The sequence below is a fragment of the Nicotiana tabacum genome, chromosome 22 (assembly GCF_000715075.1).
Source record: "Nicotiana tabacum cultivar K326 chromosome 22, ASM71507v2, whole genome shotgun sequence".
NCBI classification, from domain to species: Eukaryota; Viridiplantae; Streptophyta; class Magnoliopsida; order Solanales; family Solanaceae; genus Nicotiana; species Nicotiana tabacum.
This window is the reverse complement of record NC_134101.1, coordinates 73788446-73808861: the sequence shown is the minus strand read 5'-3', so window position 1 is coordinate 73808861 and position 20416 is coordinate 73788446.

Below are 20416 nucleotides of genomic sequence, written 5' to 3'. Positions count from 1 at the left end.
AACAAAAATACTCTATGTATCCTTCGGAACTGGTGCATAAGGCTAGTTGAGTTCACAAAAAGTACCTTGCTAGATTAGCATAATTCCCCTTAATATGAACTTACTCATCCAGTAATATAGCCACTTGCCTAAAATTCATCATCACTTAGGTGAGCTTTTAAAACAGAAATACTACTAATACTAAGAAAATATTGATACTTCTTGCTTCATTTTTCTTTTGCATAAAGGTAGCTTGATTTATTTTTTCTTTTTTAGAGTACAGTGAGCACCCAACAATAAATCTTGAAGTATAATTTTGTCATTCGAAAAGGATAACAAACGTATTACCCTTCAGCTAAAGTCATGTGATATAAATAGACAAAAATTGTTTAACACTTTATTTTCATATGTCATTTTAAGAACATACGTAATGAAAATAGAGAAACTATATGTTATGTCAGCCCATAAGTAAATTTATACAAAAATTAGTCAATTCATAAAATATTATTAATACTAGCCAATTAACTATTTGTAGCAAAAAAAAATTAATTCTTTGCTTTCTTTTAAATGGTGTTGTCGGGATAGGTTAAAATTAAGATTGAATACCCATTAAAAATGTTCCTTTTTGCTTAGGTTTTTGGAATCATGTATTTTTTTTGTGTGTTTTATCACCTTATTTGCTACCTTATTCATAAAATTTCCTTTTCATCTTGCATCTAATGTTGCTGATCACGCTTAAAAATATAGAAGGAGATATTTGCATGTGATTCTTGAAGAGAAAGAATCCTTATTTATATGGGATTTTAATTTTTATATGCACTTGACTAGTTTTGATAAGTCTATGATTAATGGCTAGAGATTGGTAAGCTTGGGCTTATTTTGAATATTTTCGTAAGATTATCATGAAAATATAGAAATTAAAGAGAAGTAATTCAAGTTTGAGAGGTATAAGAAAGATTATTATTTTTCATCTAAATTTAATTCGTTTCTATGAATTGAAGCATTCGTACCAGTAAATATTATGAGTAGTTTTTGTATTACTTTTAGTAGGATATATTTATGAGAGATAACATAGCACGAAATATATAAAAAATTGTACAAATTTTCAATAAAAGGGCAACAAAAGATAATCACAAGTTGCATTTGCTTGCTAAAAAGGTGAAATAGTATGTTTTCTTTTGTCTTTGTCTAAAACTTTTTCATCACTCTTCATTTCACTTTTCATGTTTTGGCTCATTGTCCCAATTATATAGATTTGCAATGATTGCTAAAAAAATCGAAATATGATGCTTTTGTCTTTTCAATTTAAGAACACGGGTCGTTAGATAACTTACATTACTATGGAAATTTTTAACATATCTATATCTATATCTATATTATATTAAAAGTACGAAAATTTTTAGCGAAATATCGTTCGCCTTTTTTACCCTTAAAAAATAACTTTTATACTAGACAAAATTATAATTTAATTATTTTATAATATTAAGAATTTTGAGATCAACTAAAATTATGTCTAAAAATAAGGAAAACTTTGTATTCAATTATTTGTTCCTTCGCTGGACACCTACAAGATCAAATAAAATTCTGTCTAAAAATAAGGAAAACTTTGTATTGAAGTTATCCAATTAATGATATTCCTTCGATGGACATCTATTAATATTAGAATTCAACTATAAATTTTATTGAATAAAATCAACTACTACCTAACTAAGATTATCGTTCTTCATAAAGGAACTAAAGTTTAAAAAGCTATTGAAATCACGGTTCGTCCTATTTTTCTGATATTTATACTACATCGAAGCGTTTGGACGAACTCATCAAGCTGCAAGATCCAGTAACAACAAACTGCTATACAATTATGTGTCGATGAGTCCGGAAAATAATGCTACTGATGGTATGGAATGGTTTGTTTGTTAAATTTGGGGCGACATCATATTCTAATAAGATACAATTTGATGAATGAAGGGATTAAATTTTAATTTAACACTTAATTTTTTAATGGTTGAATATTTGAGATTTGCAGGAAGGAAAGACTTGCATATAGCATAGTATTTTGGAAGAGATCATTAGCAAGTGCTAAGTTACAGAGTACTAACTTATTTATTTATCTTTGAATCCGCTAAACCATAGCAATATAGCGACACCAGTTATCCTTTGAATTTCTTTAAATTTTAAATCTGTTGTCGCTTGACATTCAGTATATTTAGTTCATTATTTCAAATTACTAATCCTCTTTCAATTTTTTTCCCCATGTTTTTTTGAAATTTTCAAATTCTTTATTATTTTTTATTATTATTTATCATTATTTTTTCAGTTTAGTCTTATGGAAATAGTTAAATTCCATTTTATTCTGTTCTAAAAGTATGTTATAAAGCTTTGAAATCTTCCGGTTCAAGTAAAATTAATATTAGCTTGGGTTTGAAAAGTTTAGTAAGTTATCAACCTAACATTCTAATTATTAAATATATCTTTTTTGAATGATGTATGAACTCCTAATATTGGAATTTAAAATTGAATAAGATTTTACTTCTATGACTCCTTTTTCTTATTGGTTGTTATATTGCCTAATAACACTAAACAAAATTTGTCATGTTTAAAATAACATTTGAAAAAAATCATGTTGTGACTAGAATGGTGCATAACCACTCTTTATCGCATCATAACCATTTGTAAGACCAAATTATCAAAAGTTTGATTTATGCATATATTTTACATGAGAATTTAAAAAAAATTATGTATAAATTATGTGCCACGTATTTTATGGTAAGAATTATGAAGCTTATTCATAATTCAAAAATTCAAATGGAAAATATATTTGCAATTATATAAAGGTTATATAGGCTTCTCTGTGTCTTAGTTCATGTGTTTTGATTTATTTTCTGCAAGGTGGGCCTGACCACAGATGTCCCAACAATATTATCAATATATTGCATTTCTAAAGTCTTGATAAAATAAGATTTGACCATCGATTTGGTGGGAGCGTTAGATAACAATTTTGAGATTCTTATGGAATGACGGAAAGTACAATTTATGATAAGTTTGATGGGAGATACCACAAAATAATCACATCACAATAAGGTAATTCCACAAATTGTGCATCGAACAATTTTTATGACTTCTTTAGTATGTATAACTGGTTAAAATTTCTATTAAATCATACATATTTGAAATATGCAAGAAGTCCTAATATTAGGAATTAAAATTTTGTGAGATTTTACTTATATTTATTCTTTTCTTAATCATCGTAAGTTTGGTAATTACTTATATAAATTATGTGAATACAAATAATTAGTATAACACACACAATTATTTATTTATTAGATTTCTCAGTAATTTTGAGAATTACTTATATAAATTATGTTAGTAACAACAAATTTAGTCCAATACACCCAATTATTAATTTAATATATTTCTGTAGAACGAAGACGTATTGTTGATAGTGTACATGACTTTTTTTACTGTAAAGGAAATATGATAACATGTGAAATTGAAAAGATAAAATTATAAACCTAGAAAACTTTTTAAGATGAATATAATAATGGATGATAGAGGACTTCTATTGTTATTTTGTTTTTATTGATTTAGTTATTTTGTATTAATACTCATTATTTTTTATATTCAAATATAATTTTTAATATAATATTTATATAATTTTCATAAAAGCATTATATCTATTGAGATAAGGTTTATGTGCAACACACGTATTTTAAAACTAGTAAATATTAAAACTCTCAAAGGCTTTGTGTTTTAAAGACATGTTAAGTTTCTTGTGTTTACAATTTTTTTATGATGGCACACGATATCAATTTAGCCTTTTCTTTGATTTTTTTTTCTTGCTGTCCTCTAATTCTTATGCGAATCAGTCCAAATCCATCTACTTGAGAAAGTCAAAATCTATATTCTTTTAATTCTTAATAAGATTTTCTCATTTGTCTTTAGTCAAGTCATTTTTTTTAAACTAGTAATGTAGTTAATTGAAATTTCACTCACTTAAAGATTGGGTATGCTCAAAGGCAAGAAATACAACCAATGTCGTACTTGCATTATTCTTTGTGTTCACTTTCAGTATTTGCTTTACAATCTGTTTCTTATAAATAATATTATAGTCATATAGTGTCTCTTCAGATTCATTAGATTAAAAAAAGGATAAACAACATTAGAGTGGATTAATATTTGAAAATTCACATACCGACCACAAAGATTATACTATAAGCTAAAGCAATTTATAACCCAAATTCCTAGTCTTGCAACATACTTATAGTGTCAATAACATCAATACCAAAATGAAGGCAACGATGAGATATTGCCTTGTTCCTACTCAATTTTTCTAACTTGTACAATTAATCTAAAAAATAGTAGAGGTCTCGACAAGGTGATGACAACTTGAATATATGTTTTACTAAAAAGTGAAAAGTTTGTTCTCTTTTATTTATTTCTAAACTTCTTCATCTCCCTATGTCTTCGCTTTCTCGTGTTTTACCTCGTGGTCCAAACAATACACAAATGCAACAATCTGGTAAGATTTTTATACGTGATGCTTTTGCCTTTCCCATTTAAGAAAATAAAATTGAGATTGTTAAATATGATTATAACAAAAAAAATTCCACATAGGAAATACTAAAAACTTCTGTACAGATTAAGTTATATCGACAGATATGAAATTGGTTCTTTTTTGGATATATTTTTCTCCATGTACTTATATGCCAACCAATCTAAGTTTCATGTATTTGATGAGGTTGCGACATGTGCGGTTCTAATTCTTACAATACGTTTTCTCGTTTTTCTAGTCGAGTAGTATTATTGAATTTGCAATTTTTTTTTCTTCGCAATTTAATCTAAATTTGTAACGATCCGACCGCCCGTTTTTAGAATTAGCGTCCCGTTCGGTGGCTTAAGGCCTCGAGCAGCTTCATATCATATATTATGACATGCGTGTATGACCGAGTTCGGTTTCGGATGATTCAGGATTAATTTGGAAGGATGATTTTTGCTTTAGGAGTTTAAGCGGTAAGAGTTGACCAGAGTTTGACTTTTGTGTAGACGACTCCGGAATGGTGTTTTGATGATTCTAGTAGCTCCGTATGGTGATTTTGGACTTAGGCGTTGTCACGACCCGAAATTCTCACCTTCGTGACCGTGATGACGCCTAACATTTTACTTGCTAGGCAAGCCAACGTTAGAATATAATTAGTCATTTTTAACAAAATTTTAAATTAATTAATAACAAGAAAACAAATGCGAAAATAAAGTCTGAAATAAAGTGAATATTCCATAATAATCACGATATCTAAATATCATCCCAGAACTGGAGTTACAAGTGCACGAGCTTCTAGAATGATACAAATAAAGGTCTGAAATAAATTCAAGTTGTTTTATATATAATACACAGCTGAGATAGAATGGGACTTCAGAACTGCGAACATTGTGTAGTTATACCTCAAGTCTCCACTGGTAGCTGTATCTGGACAAATCTACAGTACGTCGCTGGGACCAACTCCGAAATCTGCACAAGAAGCGTAGAGTGTAGTATCAGTACAACCGACCCCATGTACTGGTAAGTGCCGAGTCTAACCTCGACGAAGTAGTGACGAGGCTAAGGCAGATCACTTACATTAATCTGTACGCAATAATAATAATAACAACAACAATAGAAATAAATCAGGTAACTCGTTTTAACAATTGAAGTCAACTCGACAGTCATAACCAATTATTATTTCAATCAATTTCCGTTGCGGCGTGCAACCCGCTCCAACAATATAAACTTTAAATAAATCTGTTGTGGCGTGCAACCCGATCCCCCAATATAAACTTTAAATAACTCTGTTGCGGCGTGCAACCCGATCCCCCAATATATTTATTTTCATTTCCGTTGCGGCGTGCAACCCGATCCCTCCCCATATATTTTAACAACTCTTAAATGTAATAAAAATACTTCAATAAATACCACGTTCAATGAGAAACTATTAAGCATCAAAGCATACAATAATTATAATTTATTTATGAAATAAACAATGACAAGTAGCAATTAATTGTGAAAATTAGGGAGAAAATAGGCAGTCTAATATTTAATATGCTAAATGTCAAGTAGCAATTAAGACACATAAATCAAATAAGCAAGTGACAATTATTGCAGGAATTCAAGAATTAATATTTGACAAGGAATAGGAGAGAAACAATTATTATAACAATTAATTTATGTCTTAAAATAATTTAAGATGTTTAAATAATTAAGCAAATAATTATGTTGACAAAGTATAGGCACTCGTCACCTTGCCTATACATCGTTATACATGAAATTCACATAGCAAATAATTCAAGGGTTCTATTCCCTCAAGTCAAGGTTAACCATGACACTTACCTCGCTTTGCAACCAAATTCAAGAATCCAATAAACCTTTGTCTTGTGAATTTGTGTCCGAAATATTCAAATCTAGTCATAAATATTCAATATACTCAATACAAATCGCAGGAATTAATTCCATATGAATTTACTAATTTTTCGGATTAAAATCCGAAATTCATCTAAAATATCGACTGTGGGGCTCGCGTCTCGAATCCCGAAAAAACTCACAAAATCCCAACACCCGTTCCGATACGAGTTCAATCATATAAAAATTATCGAATTCCGACATCAGATTGGCTTTCAAATCTTCATTTTACATTTTTGGAAATTTTTATAAAATTCTGATTTTTCTTCCATAAATTCACAGATTTATGATGTAAATGAATATGGAATCATGAAATATAATCAATATAGGATAAAGAACACTTACCCCAATATTTTTCCGTAAAAATCGCCCAAAAATTGCCTTACCCAAGCTCAAAATCTTGAATAATAAAAAATGGGACGAAATCCCATTTCCAGAACTTAAGTTCTGCTGTCCAGGAATTTCTTCTTCGCGAACGCGATAGCACCCTCGCGTTCGCGAAGTACATTTTTGTGCTGCCCTAGATTTCTTCTTCGCGAACGCGAGGTCAGTCTCGCGAACGCGATGCCTTGCCAAACTTGGCCTTCGCGAGCGCGGTCTACCCTACACGAACGCGAAGCCTTATCGCCTGGTGCCCGGCCAGGCCTCGCCCTTCTACGCGAACACGAACGCTTCCACGCGTTCGCGATGAACACTACCCTCTACCCCTTCGCGAATGTGGTCCCCTCTTCACGAACGTGAAGAGTAAATTTCGCCTGCCTCCAGTTCCTCTTCGCGAACGCGAGACCTCTATCGCGAACGCGAAGAAAAAAACAAACAGTGCATCAGAAAAATTCCAGTAGAGTTCCAAGTCCAAAATTCAACCCGTTAACCATCTGAAACTTACCCGAGGCCCCCGAGACCTCAACCAAATACACCACCAAGTCTAAAATATCATACAAACTTAGTCGAAAACCTTAAATTACATCAAACAATATTAAAAATACGAATCACACATAGATTCAAGCCTAATGAACTTTAAAACTTCTAATTTCTACAAATGACGCCGGAACCTATCAAATCAAGTCCGATTGACCTCAAATTTTGCACACAAGTCATAAATAATATAATGGACCAATGAAAATTTTCAGAACTCGAATTCAATCCCGATATCAATAAAAGTCAATTTGTGGTCAAACTTTAAAATCTTTAAGCCTTTAGTCTTCTAATTTTCGCCAACTGACGATAATTCAAGCTAGGACCTCCAAATTAAATTTCGGGCATACGCCTAAGTCCTAAATCACGATACGGACGTACCAGAGCTGTCAAAATACTGATCTGAATCCGTTTGCTCAAAATGCTGACCAAAGTCAACTTAGTTGAGTTTTAAGGCTCTTTTTTACATTTTAATCAATTTTTCATATAAAACTTTCCGGAAAATTATACGGACTGCGCACGCAAGTTGAGGAATAATGAATAGTGCTTTTCAAGGTCTTAGAATACAAAAATAATTATTAAATTTAAAGATGATCTTTTGGGTCATCACATTCTCCACCTCTAAAACAAACGTTCATCCTCGAACGGAATTAGAAAAAGTACCTGAGCTGGTGAAAAGGTGTGGATATTTACTCCGCATGTCCGACTCGGACTCCCAGGTAGATGTTTCTACCATCTTACCTCTCCATTGTACCCTAACTAAAAGATAACTGTTAGACCTCAACTGTCGGACCTGCCGGGCTAGAATAGCTACCGGTTCTTCTTCATAAGTCAAATCTTTGTCCAATTAGACTGAGCTGAAATCTAGTACATGGGATGGATCACCATGATATTTTCGGAGCATAGACACATGGAACACTGGATGAACTGCTGATAAACTAGGTGGTAGTGCAAGCATGTAGGCTACTTCACTTACCCTTTCAAGAATTTCGAAGGGTCCTATATACCTAGGGCTCAACTTGCCCTTTTTTCCGAACCTCATTACACCTTTCATAGGTGAAACCCGGAGAAATACTCTTTCTCCAACCATGAATGCAATATCACGAACTTTACGGTCGGCATAACTCTTTTGCCTAGACTGAGCTGTGCGAAGTCGATCCTGGATAACCTTGACCTTATCCAAGGCATCCTATACCAAGTCGGTACCCAAAAATCGAGTCTCTCCCGGTTCAAACCAGCCAACTGGCGATCACCATCTCCTTCCATATAATGCCTCATATGGTTCCATCTGAATGCTCGACTGGTAGCTATTATTATAAGCAAACTCCGTAAGTGGCAAGAACTGATCCCAAGAACCTCCAAAGTCTATAACACAAGCGCAAAACATATCTTCCAATATCTGAATGGTGTGCTCTGACTGTCCGTCTGTCAGTGGATGAAATATTGTACTCAACTCAACCCGCGTGCCTAACTCACGTTGTACAACCCTCCAGAAGTGTGAGGTAAATTGTGTACCTCGATCTAAAATAATAGACACGGGCACACCATGAAGGCAGACAATCTCACGAATGTAAATTTCAGCTAACCGCTTTGAAGAATAGGTAACTGCCACTGGAATGAAATGTGCTGACTTGGTCAACCTATCCACAATGACCCAAACTGCGTCAAATTTTCTCTGAGTCCGTGGGATCCCAACAACAAAATCCATAGTGATATGCTCCCACTTCCACTCAGGAATTTCTAACTTCTGAAGCAAACCACCAGGTCTCTGATGCTCGTACTTGACTTCCTGACAATTTAGACATCGAGCTACATATACAACTATATCCTTCTTCATTCTCCTCCACCAATAATATTGCCGCAAATCTTGATATATTTTGGTGGCACCTGGATGAATAGAATACCTGGAACTGTGGGCCTCTTCCAGAATTAATTCACGAATCCCATCCACATTAGGCACACAAATACGACCCTGCATTCGCAGAACTCCTTCTTCTCCCACAGCTACCTGTTTGGCATCACCGTGTCGCACCATGTCCTTAAGGACAAGTAAATGAGGATTATCATACTGTCGCTCTCTGATGCACTCATATAAAGAAGACTGAGCGACTGTGCAAGCTAGAACCCGACTGGGTTCTGAAATATCTAACCTCACGAACTGATTAGCCAAAGTCTGAACATCTGCAGCTAACGGCCTCTCACCAACCGGAATATACGCAAGACTGCCCATACTCACAGCCTTTCTCTCAAAGCATCGGCCACCACATTGGCCTTTCCGAGGTGATACAAAATAGTGATATCATAGTCCTTCAAAAACTCCAACCATCTTCTCTGCCTCAAATTGAGATCCTTTTGTTTGAACAGATATTGTAAGCTACGATGATCAGTAAATACCTCACACGAGACACCGTAAAGGTAATGCCTCCAAATCTTCAGCGCATGAATAATGGCTGCTAATTCTAAGTCATGAATAGGATAATTCTTCTCGTAAACTTTCAGTTGTCGTGACGCGTATGCAATCACCCTGCCATCTTGCATTAATACTGCACCATGCCCAATGTGAGATGCATCACAATATACCGTGTAAGATCGTGAACCTATTGGTAACACCAACACTGGTGCTGTAGTCAAAGCAGTCTTGAGCTTCTGAAAGCTCAACTCACACTCGTCTGACCATCTGAATGGGGCACCTTTCTGGGTCAGTCTGGTCAATGAGCTTGCTATAGATGAAAACCCTTCCACGAACCGACGATAATAACCTGCCAAACCCAGGAAACTCCGGATCTCTATAACTGAAGTAGGTCTAGGCCAATTCTGAACAACCTCAATCTTCTTAGGATCCATCATTATGCCTTCTGCCGATACAACATGCCCCAAAAAGGCAACTGAGTTTAACCAAAACTCGCATTTTGAAAATTTAGAATATAACTGATTATTCTTCAAAGTCTGAAGCACACTCAAAAGATGCTGCTCATGCTCCTCTCGACTGCTGGAGTAAATCAAGATATCATCAATGAATACAACCACAAAAGAATCCAAATAGGGCTTAAACACTCGATTCATCAAATCCATAAATGCTGCTGGGGCATTTGTCAACCCAAATAACATCACTAGGAATTCGTAATGCCCATACCGAGTTCGAAAAGCTGTCTTAGGGACATCAGATGCCCTAATATTCAACTGATGGTAACCAGACCTCAAGTCAATCTTTGAAAACACCTTGGCACCCTGAAGCTGGTCGAATAAGTCATCAATTCTTGGCAGTGGATACTTGTTCTTGATAGTAGCCTTGTTCAACTGCCGATAATCTATACACATTCGCATTGAACCATCTTTCTTTTTTACAAATAATACTGGTGCACCCCAGGGCGAGACATTGGGCCTAATGAATCCCTGATCAAGCAAGTCTTGTAACTGCTCCTTTAATTCTTTCAACTCTGGCGGGGCCATACGATATGGTGGGATAGAAATGGGCCGAGTGCCCGGAGCTAAATCAATACAGAAGTCAATATCTCTATCGGGTGGAATCCCCGACAAATTTGCAGGAAATACTTCTAAAAATTCACAAACAACTGGTACTGAGTCCATAGAAGGAACATCCGCACTGGGATCACGAATATAAGCCAAATAGGCTAGACACCCTTTCTCGACCATACGCCGAGCCTTCATATAAGAAATAACCCTGCTGGTAGAATGACCAGGAGTTCCGTTCCACTCTAACAGAGGTAACCCCAGCATGGCTAGGGTCACCATCTTGGCATGACAATCCAATATAGCATGATAAGGTGACAGCCAATCCATACCCAAGATGACATCAAAATCTACCATATCAAGAAGTAGAAGATCCACACTAGTCTTAAGACTACCAGTAGTAACCAAACACAAATTATGGACATGGTCTACTACAACAGAGTCTCCCACCAGTGTAGATACACACACAGAAGCACTCAGAGAATCACGAGGCAAAACCAGATATGAAACAAAATAGGAGAATCATATAGGAATAAGTAGATCCTGGATCAAATAGAACTGAATCATCTCTATGGCAAACTGGAATAGTACATGTGATCACGACATCGGATGACTCGGCCTCAGGCCTAGCTGAAAAAGCATAAAATCGGGGCTGAGCCCCACCACTCTGAAATGTGTCTCTGGGACGGCCTCTAACTGGCTGGCCTCCACCTCTAATGGTCTAACCTCCACCTCTAATGGCCTGACCTATACCTCTAGCTGGCTGAGCAGGCGGTGAAGCAACCGGTGCAGGTATGATGGCACGAGAATCCTGCCGAGATCTGTTACTTGACAACCTAGGTCAATACCTCCTGATGTGACCAATGTTCCCACACTCATAACACCCATCCTGATGTCGTGGCTGCTGAAGCTGACCCGAATGGGCCAGATAACCGCTGTAGTGACTCTGGAGTGGTGGTGCACTGATAGGAGCTGAATGTGCACTAAATGTTGGCTGCCCAGAGTAAGGCATAATAGGACCGTGACTCCCTGAAGCACCGGGATATGCCTGAAGTGCTGAATGAAACGGTCTAGGAGGATGACCCCTAACAAAATTACCCCTGCCTCCAGACGAGGCACCACTGAAACCACCGAACTGACAAGGCCTCTTATCAAACCTCTGCCCTCTCTCCTATACAAGAACCATCTCGATCCTCCTCGCGACATTAGCATCCGCCTGAAAGGAAATCTCACTTCCGGTCTCCTTGGCCATCTGAAGTCTGATAGGGTGAGCGCATCCCTCAATAAACCTCTCCACTCTCTCTCTCTCCCTCAGTAGGTAGTAAAAGGAGAGCATGATGAGCTAAATCCACAAAACGGGACTCATACTGAGTAACAGTCATACTGCCCTGCTATAGACGCTCAAATTGCCTGCGGTAATCCTCTCTCAATGTGATAGGGAGGAATTTCTCTAGAAATAGCAGTGAAAACTTCTCCCAGGTCAATGCAGGCGATCCAACTGGTCTGGTCAATGTATAATCGCTCCACCACCTCTTGTGTCACGCCCCGAACTCGGGGAGCGCGACCGACACTCAACCGAGTGAACCCGACTGAGCAAGCCTGTTAGATTTTCTTTTATCCAAATTCATCCATGAATAAAGAGGAGATGTACTCCATTAATCAAACACTGAAAAGATTTTCATTAACAACTCCCATTTCATTTCCATTAGCAGCTTCATTTATAACTTCCAAATTATTACAAATTTATAGATATAATGAAAAACATATTTGCCAAATACCCGCATTTCTAGTTCAACTCCCAACATCAAACACCACCCACAACCTGTCTACGGAGCCTCTATGTTACACCCCATATTTTCGTACGTGAAAGTAAGCCATAAGTAAATTGATGGAAGCTCGTAAATGACATATTACATCCCGCATTTTCGTATGTTAAAGTTTCATCGTAAGTTAATCGACGTAAGTTCGGGAATTGGATTATTTTGAGATTATAAGCATTATGCTATTTCAAACAAGTGACGAGTAAATTCGTAAAGGTGAGAGGGTAAGCAAATCGAAGAAAATGAATTTCGTCAAAGTTTGATATTTTGGGATAAAATACTGTCCGAGATATAATACCCGATAATTACGGACTAGTGCCATACAAGATACTACATGACCATGATAGTAAGGTGTATAAGGTGTGTTAAAAATAAGTAGTATTTTAAGTAATTTGAGATAATTCTTAATTATGTGGGTAATTGATTAATTATTGGATTTGTGGATAAGTATTTAAGTGAAAATTGTTGGATAATTATAAGGGAGAAATTATACACCTGGGGGTATGTAAGTGTGGCAACAAATTGCCAACTAATCAAGCCTAAAGGAGGCGGTGGCACAAAATAAATCAAACATGGATGTTGCTGGACCAATTATTGTAAACAAATACATTTTTCAATGATGGAAGTTGGATGCATGAATTTATGCATCAAAAGGACTCCAACAACGTTAATGAATCTCTCAAATCAAAGTTAGAAGGAATCTTGGCTAAGCCATTAAAGTCTCAAATTCACAAATATATGGAATGGAAAACGTGATTTGCTTCAGCAAGAAAAGCCATCCAAAATTATGATCAAATTCACCAAAATGGAGGTGTTCTACATCTACAAATGTAACGGATCTCCAGCCAGGAAATCTTCATACGAAATTATACTACGTAATGTTATAGCAACATGATTTTTGTGATTCTAAGGGAGTACCGTGCAATCTTTCTCAAGAATATCATATGAATTTTTCCCTAATTCGATCCGTCGTTACGTGTTCGTCGCAAAAGACGTGTGTTAGAGAAATTGTCAAGAGAATATTTCCAGGTATGTTAAGGCTATCCCTTCTTTCTTTTTGGCATGATCCATACGATACAAACGAAACGAGTAAACACATAATTTTCATAAATGACTCTATTCATAGAGGTATTAGGGGTGTCTATATTATTGATTCCCCGTATGAATTATTATTATATCTTTTGTTCATGGGTCTCAGAAAAATACGTATTTGATAAAGTTTATCCGAAAGGCATATTGATTTTATGACAATCCAAGAAATCTTATTAACGTATTTCTTATGCATTTCATGCATTTATACATGTACATTGACCCATGACCAGATGGCGTTATATACGCGTATATTATATATATATATGGGATATGAAAAAAGGTTATGGCGTTATATACGCACCACCACCTGATCAGCTGGTATACGTTGATGATTTGCCCACAGTGGCCGAGATGAAATGATGGGATGCCCCCAGAGGCTTGATGATGTTATGAACGTATATACCTAACATGGTATGACATTTATACGCATATGCATGACATTGTAAAAATTAATGAATCACTAGCTATTCATACTTACATGTTGAGTCTTTTACTCCATGTTTCTCTCATGTCTATTATTTACTGATGTTCATTCCTTACATACTCGGTACATTATTTGTACTGACGTCCCTTTTGATTGGGGACGCTGCATTTCATGCCCGCAGGTCCCGATAGACAGGTCGAGAGTCCTCCAAGTAGGCTATCAGCTCAGCGGAAGGTGTTGGTTCGCTCCATTTGCTCCGGAGTTGCTTATTTGGTCAGTATGATTTAGACGTGTATTGTTTGATATGGCGGGGCTCTGTCCCGACATTTATGATAATTATGTATTCTTAGAGGCTTGTAGATATATGTCATGTACGTAAAAGATTGTATGGCCTTGTCGGCCTATGTTCAGTGTACGAGTGGTTATTTTGGTCTTATAGGCCCGTATGTCTTATGTATAAGTTGGTATTACGTGTTTTATTCTAGTTATCCTAGGGCAACCTTTCCGTCTCATTTACCTATGATAGTATGATACGAAAAGATACGTTATTTTGGTACTCGGTTGAGTAAGGTACCGGGTGCCCATCGCGGCCCATCGGTTTGAGTCGTGACACTCTAAGTACAACAGAAGTGAAGAATGGAAGTACCGGCGACAAGGCCCCGACTATACCTCATAGTAAAAAATACAATGTCAGATGACATAAAGCCCGGAATAGAGTAGGGCTCACCAAAACCTGTTGAATAGAGAGTGACTGCTAATGAGGACCAAAGCTCCCCGCTGATGAACCACCAACATCCATTGAAGATGCAGCGCCCCCGGCAAAAGGGACGTTAGTACATATAGAATAGTACTAGTATGTAAAGCTAATTGTCCTCTTTCAAAATAGAATGCCAACATAAAAGGGAAAACCATGGAAACAATAATAAACAATTAATGATATCCAATTTCCAAGTTAAAACATAATAATTTCCAAAATACGAAGATAATATTATTTTTGGTTGGGAGATCTTTAGCACAGATATACCACTGTTCACAATAACACCTTTTACAATACCAACTACAATCGTACTTTTAGCACGGAGTCCGATCACGACCCGATCGGCTAGGCCTACTCATCCGAGACATCAACCATAATCACAATTTCAATTATAATTTCCAGCACAATCACGGCTATGTGTGCGACATGGTGTCCGATCACGACCCGATCGGTTAGGCCATCTCACCACAATGCCATGTGGATCAACATCATCCTTTTCTATCAATTATCTCATCCCAATTAAGGGAAATAATTTTATCACATCAATCTTATCCCAAATAAGGGGAATAATTACAATTCACTCCTACACCGGCACGTGTAGTTTTGGGGTTAGGTTATTTCAACCTACCCTTCCTCGGTGACTATCGATACTCCTAAAAATATTATTGATTTGCTTACAAAGGAAATAACAATACAAATGCATTTACCTCATAACCTTTCATATCGTATATAGCCTCATTGGCACTTTCAACATCATTATTTCATTGGCTCTCTTGGCCATACATATGATTCTTCATTCATGGCACAGTGTCCGTATTTTATATTCTACACTTTTATTTATTCCCTTTCATGGATCATCATCATAAATATCAACAAATAGAATATTCGAGAAATCATAACTTTAGGTTCATTAGTAATGAAGGCTTTAAACACAATGGATTTCTTTCCAAGAAATGGAGTAAAATGATTGGCAATCGAAGCACAAGTTAAAATCATAAACAAGTAACACATCATTTATTCTTGAAATACTTTTCCCCAAAAAGGGCAATACACAATTTCAACTCACGAATATGTAAGAACGCAAAATACATCGAAACTACTTACAAAGCATAGCATTAGTTAAAACAGCCACATATGGGCATCACTTGAGTTCATAAGCTTTTAGGCAATTCTATTTTCGAAGTCAATTTCGGAACAGTTGAATCAAAGCTCATTTCATAATCTTTCTCACATCATCTCATTTCATTGGCACCATTGGCCACAAGTATAACTTTCACTCTTGGCACGATGGCCATACTTTATATCCCTAATTCACTTATTTCACTTCCAACCATCTTTATAGATTATCAACAATAAGACATTTACAATCAAGACTTTAGGTATACATATGAGCAATTAAGAGTTAAGCATATTAGGATTTTCTCACACAATTTGGCATCATAACCTTCATTTGAAACACGACTCAAAGACATAGCATTTTAATACATATATCATTCTTGAACACATTTCCAAAGGATAACATAACATGATAGGAAAATTCGGAACATGTTTTGAATACATAATTCTCGACACTTTGCTTATTCGGGACAATCGAATTTATTGGGAACAACTCGGAACATAGAATAAGAAACTTGAGACAACCATACTTGAAACTTACGGGAATACCATGGAATTCAATTCTAAGAGAGTAGTTTAGCCAACATACCACAAATTCATCCCTTAATGATACTACAATGATCCACTACACTAAACAACTTCAAACTACAATAACAACATCCAATGGAACCAATATTAGTAACAAATTCCATAGTTTAGGCTATTTAGACATTTTATCAAATACCTAGTAGGCATGAATCTCTACATCTCTTACCCATAGAATTAGTTCATCCAACTACTAATACCATTTACCAACAATTTATCCCACCATCATTCTTAAACAATTCATAACTTCCAACATCACATACGTGACCATCCATCCACACCCAACCAACAAAATTCCATCAAATAATCACCTTTCAATCTCTACAATGGTTATGTATTATGGGAACTTATGGCTTTCAATCACAATACCATAAGTTCTAATACTTAATGCATACACATATTCCCATAATATATCCATACATGTAAGTCTAAGGGTGTAGGATTACCTTTTGGAAGAAATCTTGCAAAACCCTCCTTTGAGTTCTTGAAGAAATTACTTGAAGATCTATGTATTTTATGGAGGATTGAGTTAGTTTTAGGGTGGAATTGATGGAATGAAACATCAAATTAGTAGGGATTACTCACCTTGAAGATGGGGGGAGTTGGAGGTCTTGAGAGAGTGAAGGAAAACCCCAAAGTTCGGCCAAGAGAAATGGGGAAAAATGAACCCCGAAATGAGTATATAGTGTTTCGGGCGCCATAGGTGACGTGGGGCGCTGCCCGTGGCTGTTTCCAGTACCTAAAAGAACTCCCAGTGCCAGGGCTAGTGCCCCACGCTACCCTGGGCGCTGGCGACGAGAGATATTTTCTATTTTGCCCGAAAATTAGCATAACTCTCTTATACGATCTCCGAATTCGATGATTCTTTTTGCTATGGCTCCGTAATTTTAATACAAATCTAATGCTTTAATCAAAAACTCAATTTAGAACTCATTTGCTTAATGTAATACCACTTATACTCGAAGAAACGATGTCAAAACATCCTAGAAATATCCAAATTAAATTTTGGGCATATGCCCGAGTCCAAAATCACCATCCGGACCTAACGGAATCATCAAAACTCCGATCCGAGGTCGAATACAAAAAAAACTCAAACTTGATTATAATACATCATATGAAGCTACTCAAGACTTCAAATAGTTGAAAGGAGCGTAAATGTTCAAAATGACAAGTCGGGTCGTTACATTCTCCCCCACCTAAGATCATTCGTCCTCGAATGAGGAGTAGAGTCTGCCCCCTAGCACTCAACATAATTGGTTTCTTCTTCCACACATCTTAAGCTCCCAAATTTGACTAACTCCCAATTTTTCTGAAATTTTGGCAGAGTCTCCTCTACAATTGGGCCTATCCACCTGTCAGAGAATCCAAGAAACCAATACTAACAACATATCCATAACTCAACAAAGCATTACAATATATATCAACAACACTAATCTCAGCATTACAGGCACTGCATTATCAAAATGATGTCTAGACGTGAACTGCACATTTTTAAATAATAACACCTAGAAAGTACCTTTCAAATCAAAACCAATTGCTATACAATCAAGCGAAAATATTTTCTTTCCACAACAATTTCGGCCTTCGAGGTGGCCTCTTCGACTCAAAGACTTTGCCACAACACACGACGGAGGCAATCTCAACTTCCAGACTTATCTAACAAGGATGACAATTAAATACCTCTCATAGGCCAATTATCCAATAACTTCACCTTCACTAGCTTTCACCGGAACGATAGACAAAGGATTTTCAACTACCTCCTTAGATATAGACACATGAAACATAGGGTACATGGAGGACAATGATGGGGGAACATCTTACTCATAGTTCGGCATATTTCCTTCGAGATTTCATAAGGCCTAATGTGACTACACATACTTTACCTTTATTAGCAATTCACATAATATCTTCATGGAGAAAATCCTGAGAATAACCTGTTCACTTTCTTTAGCTCTAAATCTCTATTGCGAACATCCAAACTAAACCTTTGTCGACCTTCATCAATTATTCTAAGATGTGCGAGCATGAATATGACCATTAAGTTTCCTACCTAATATGTTTGATCATGGGATGGTGATCCTTCTTTGACATGTTTGAACCTTCAACCCCCATAGGTTTACTATAAATAGGAACAACGAGGTTCGAGATTAGGCTATAATTATTCAAGAATTCATAAACGTGTCGAGAAGGGTATTTCAGGAAGTCATATCCTAAGAGACATGAAGGTTACTACCAATAGCGCTGACATGATTAATCATTGTGATGACATTATCAATTCGACAAATAAGGCATAGAGTTTTCTAGTATACATTGATAACGTGGAAACATGTACATGATCTGGAGATGTAAAAGAAGTGAGTCATTTTAGACATGTTATATATGGGAGGCATGATCGAGATGATAAAACATTAGCGCCAGTTATTCTGGAAAGATGATGAGTTATGAAAGTGATAGTAACAATTATTTCACTCCACATGTGCCTTGTTCGGCAATAGTAAGCCTCAAGGAGAAATAGCCAAGTACGTGACACCAGTTGTCTCCTGGAGTGTAGGAAAAATTAGTTTAACTCGAAATGAGAATATTCTGGCACCCTGAATGTGATATGGGTTTCAAAGTACATGAAGTTGCATTATGCTCTTAACATTAACTGACACAAGAAATATGTATGCCACAAGCCCATGAGGTTGAGAAAAGAAGTTGAACACTTGTGAGATTATTATAATTCTGACAGTTTAACCCTTGCCAGTAGTTGATCCTATATGAGAGGACTAGAGATATGACAAACTTGTCTTTCAAATTAATATGCTCACGATATGTGCCAAAATTTGAAAGCATATAATTTCAACCTTTCACGAGTGAAACCACATAGCTAGGACATCTTAATATTAGGGTGAAATCATGTATTCGTTAGAGAATAAACACTTTGCTATGAGCTAGACATGTTTCTACCATAACAACTCTCAATATGCAATACCAGGCCACTTCATGGGCAACTATAATACTAGAAACAAAGTGAGTTAGTCACTGAGGCATGATCTAGGTGGACACGAAAGTCATACTGAGATGGGTGAACAAAAAGATCTTCCTGTGACGAATTGGTGAAAATCTCAAATTTCCTAGAAACATTATACGGACAAGTGACCCCTTTCAATTGACAAGTACACATATGATAGGTGCTGAGATATGCTCTCATGTTACTAGACAGTGAAAAGGATTCATGATAATATTCACAAAGGAGTAAAGTGATTGTTCCAAGCATAGGAGCCACATACACCAGAGAGAGAAAGAGTGGCTCAAGAAGGATCTCAACACTAGGCTGCTTTACATTGGATTTGATACCACATAGGCAAACTTTATGACGGTGCATACATAAGCACAAGTGAGCAGATGTTATCCATTCGAATCAAAAGGTTCTATGAGAAATTCATCAGTTATAGTCCCTTGTTGAGAATTTAGGGAAGAAAGTGGGAAGTATTAGCCTAGGGTTATAAATCAATTCAAGGAAATAATTATATAGCTCAATCACACAAGAAGCTGTAAATAAGAGAATTTCTGATAAAGTGGCTTCACGAATAATGTGTCTCGTTCGAAAAGTAGGTACATGTTATGTTTTGTCATGCAACGTCTTGTTAAGACCGTGTTTATGAAGGCTCTTCAATATGGATGTACATATACAACAAGGAAAAATTATGTGTGTTCATAATGATGTACTAAAGAGTGACTTACATGGTGATTTTAGATTGACAGGGTAGTACCTTCATTGATGCCCCTCCACTACACATCCATATCATATATTGGTACCATAGTGACATACCCCTGAATGACATCGC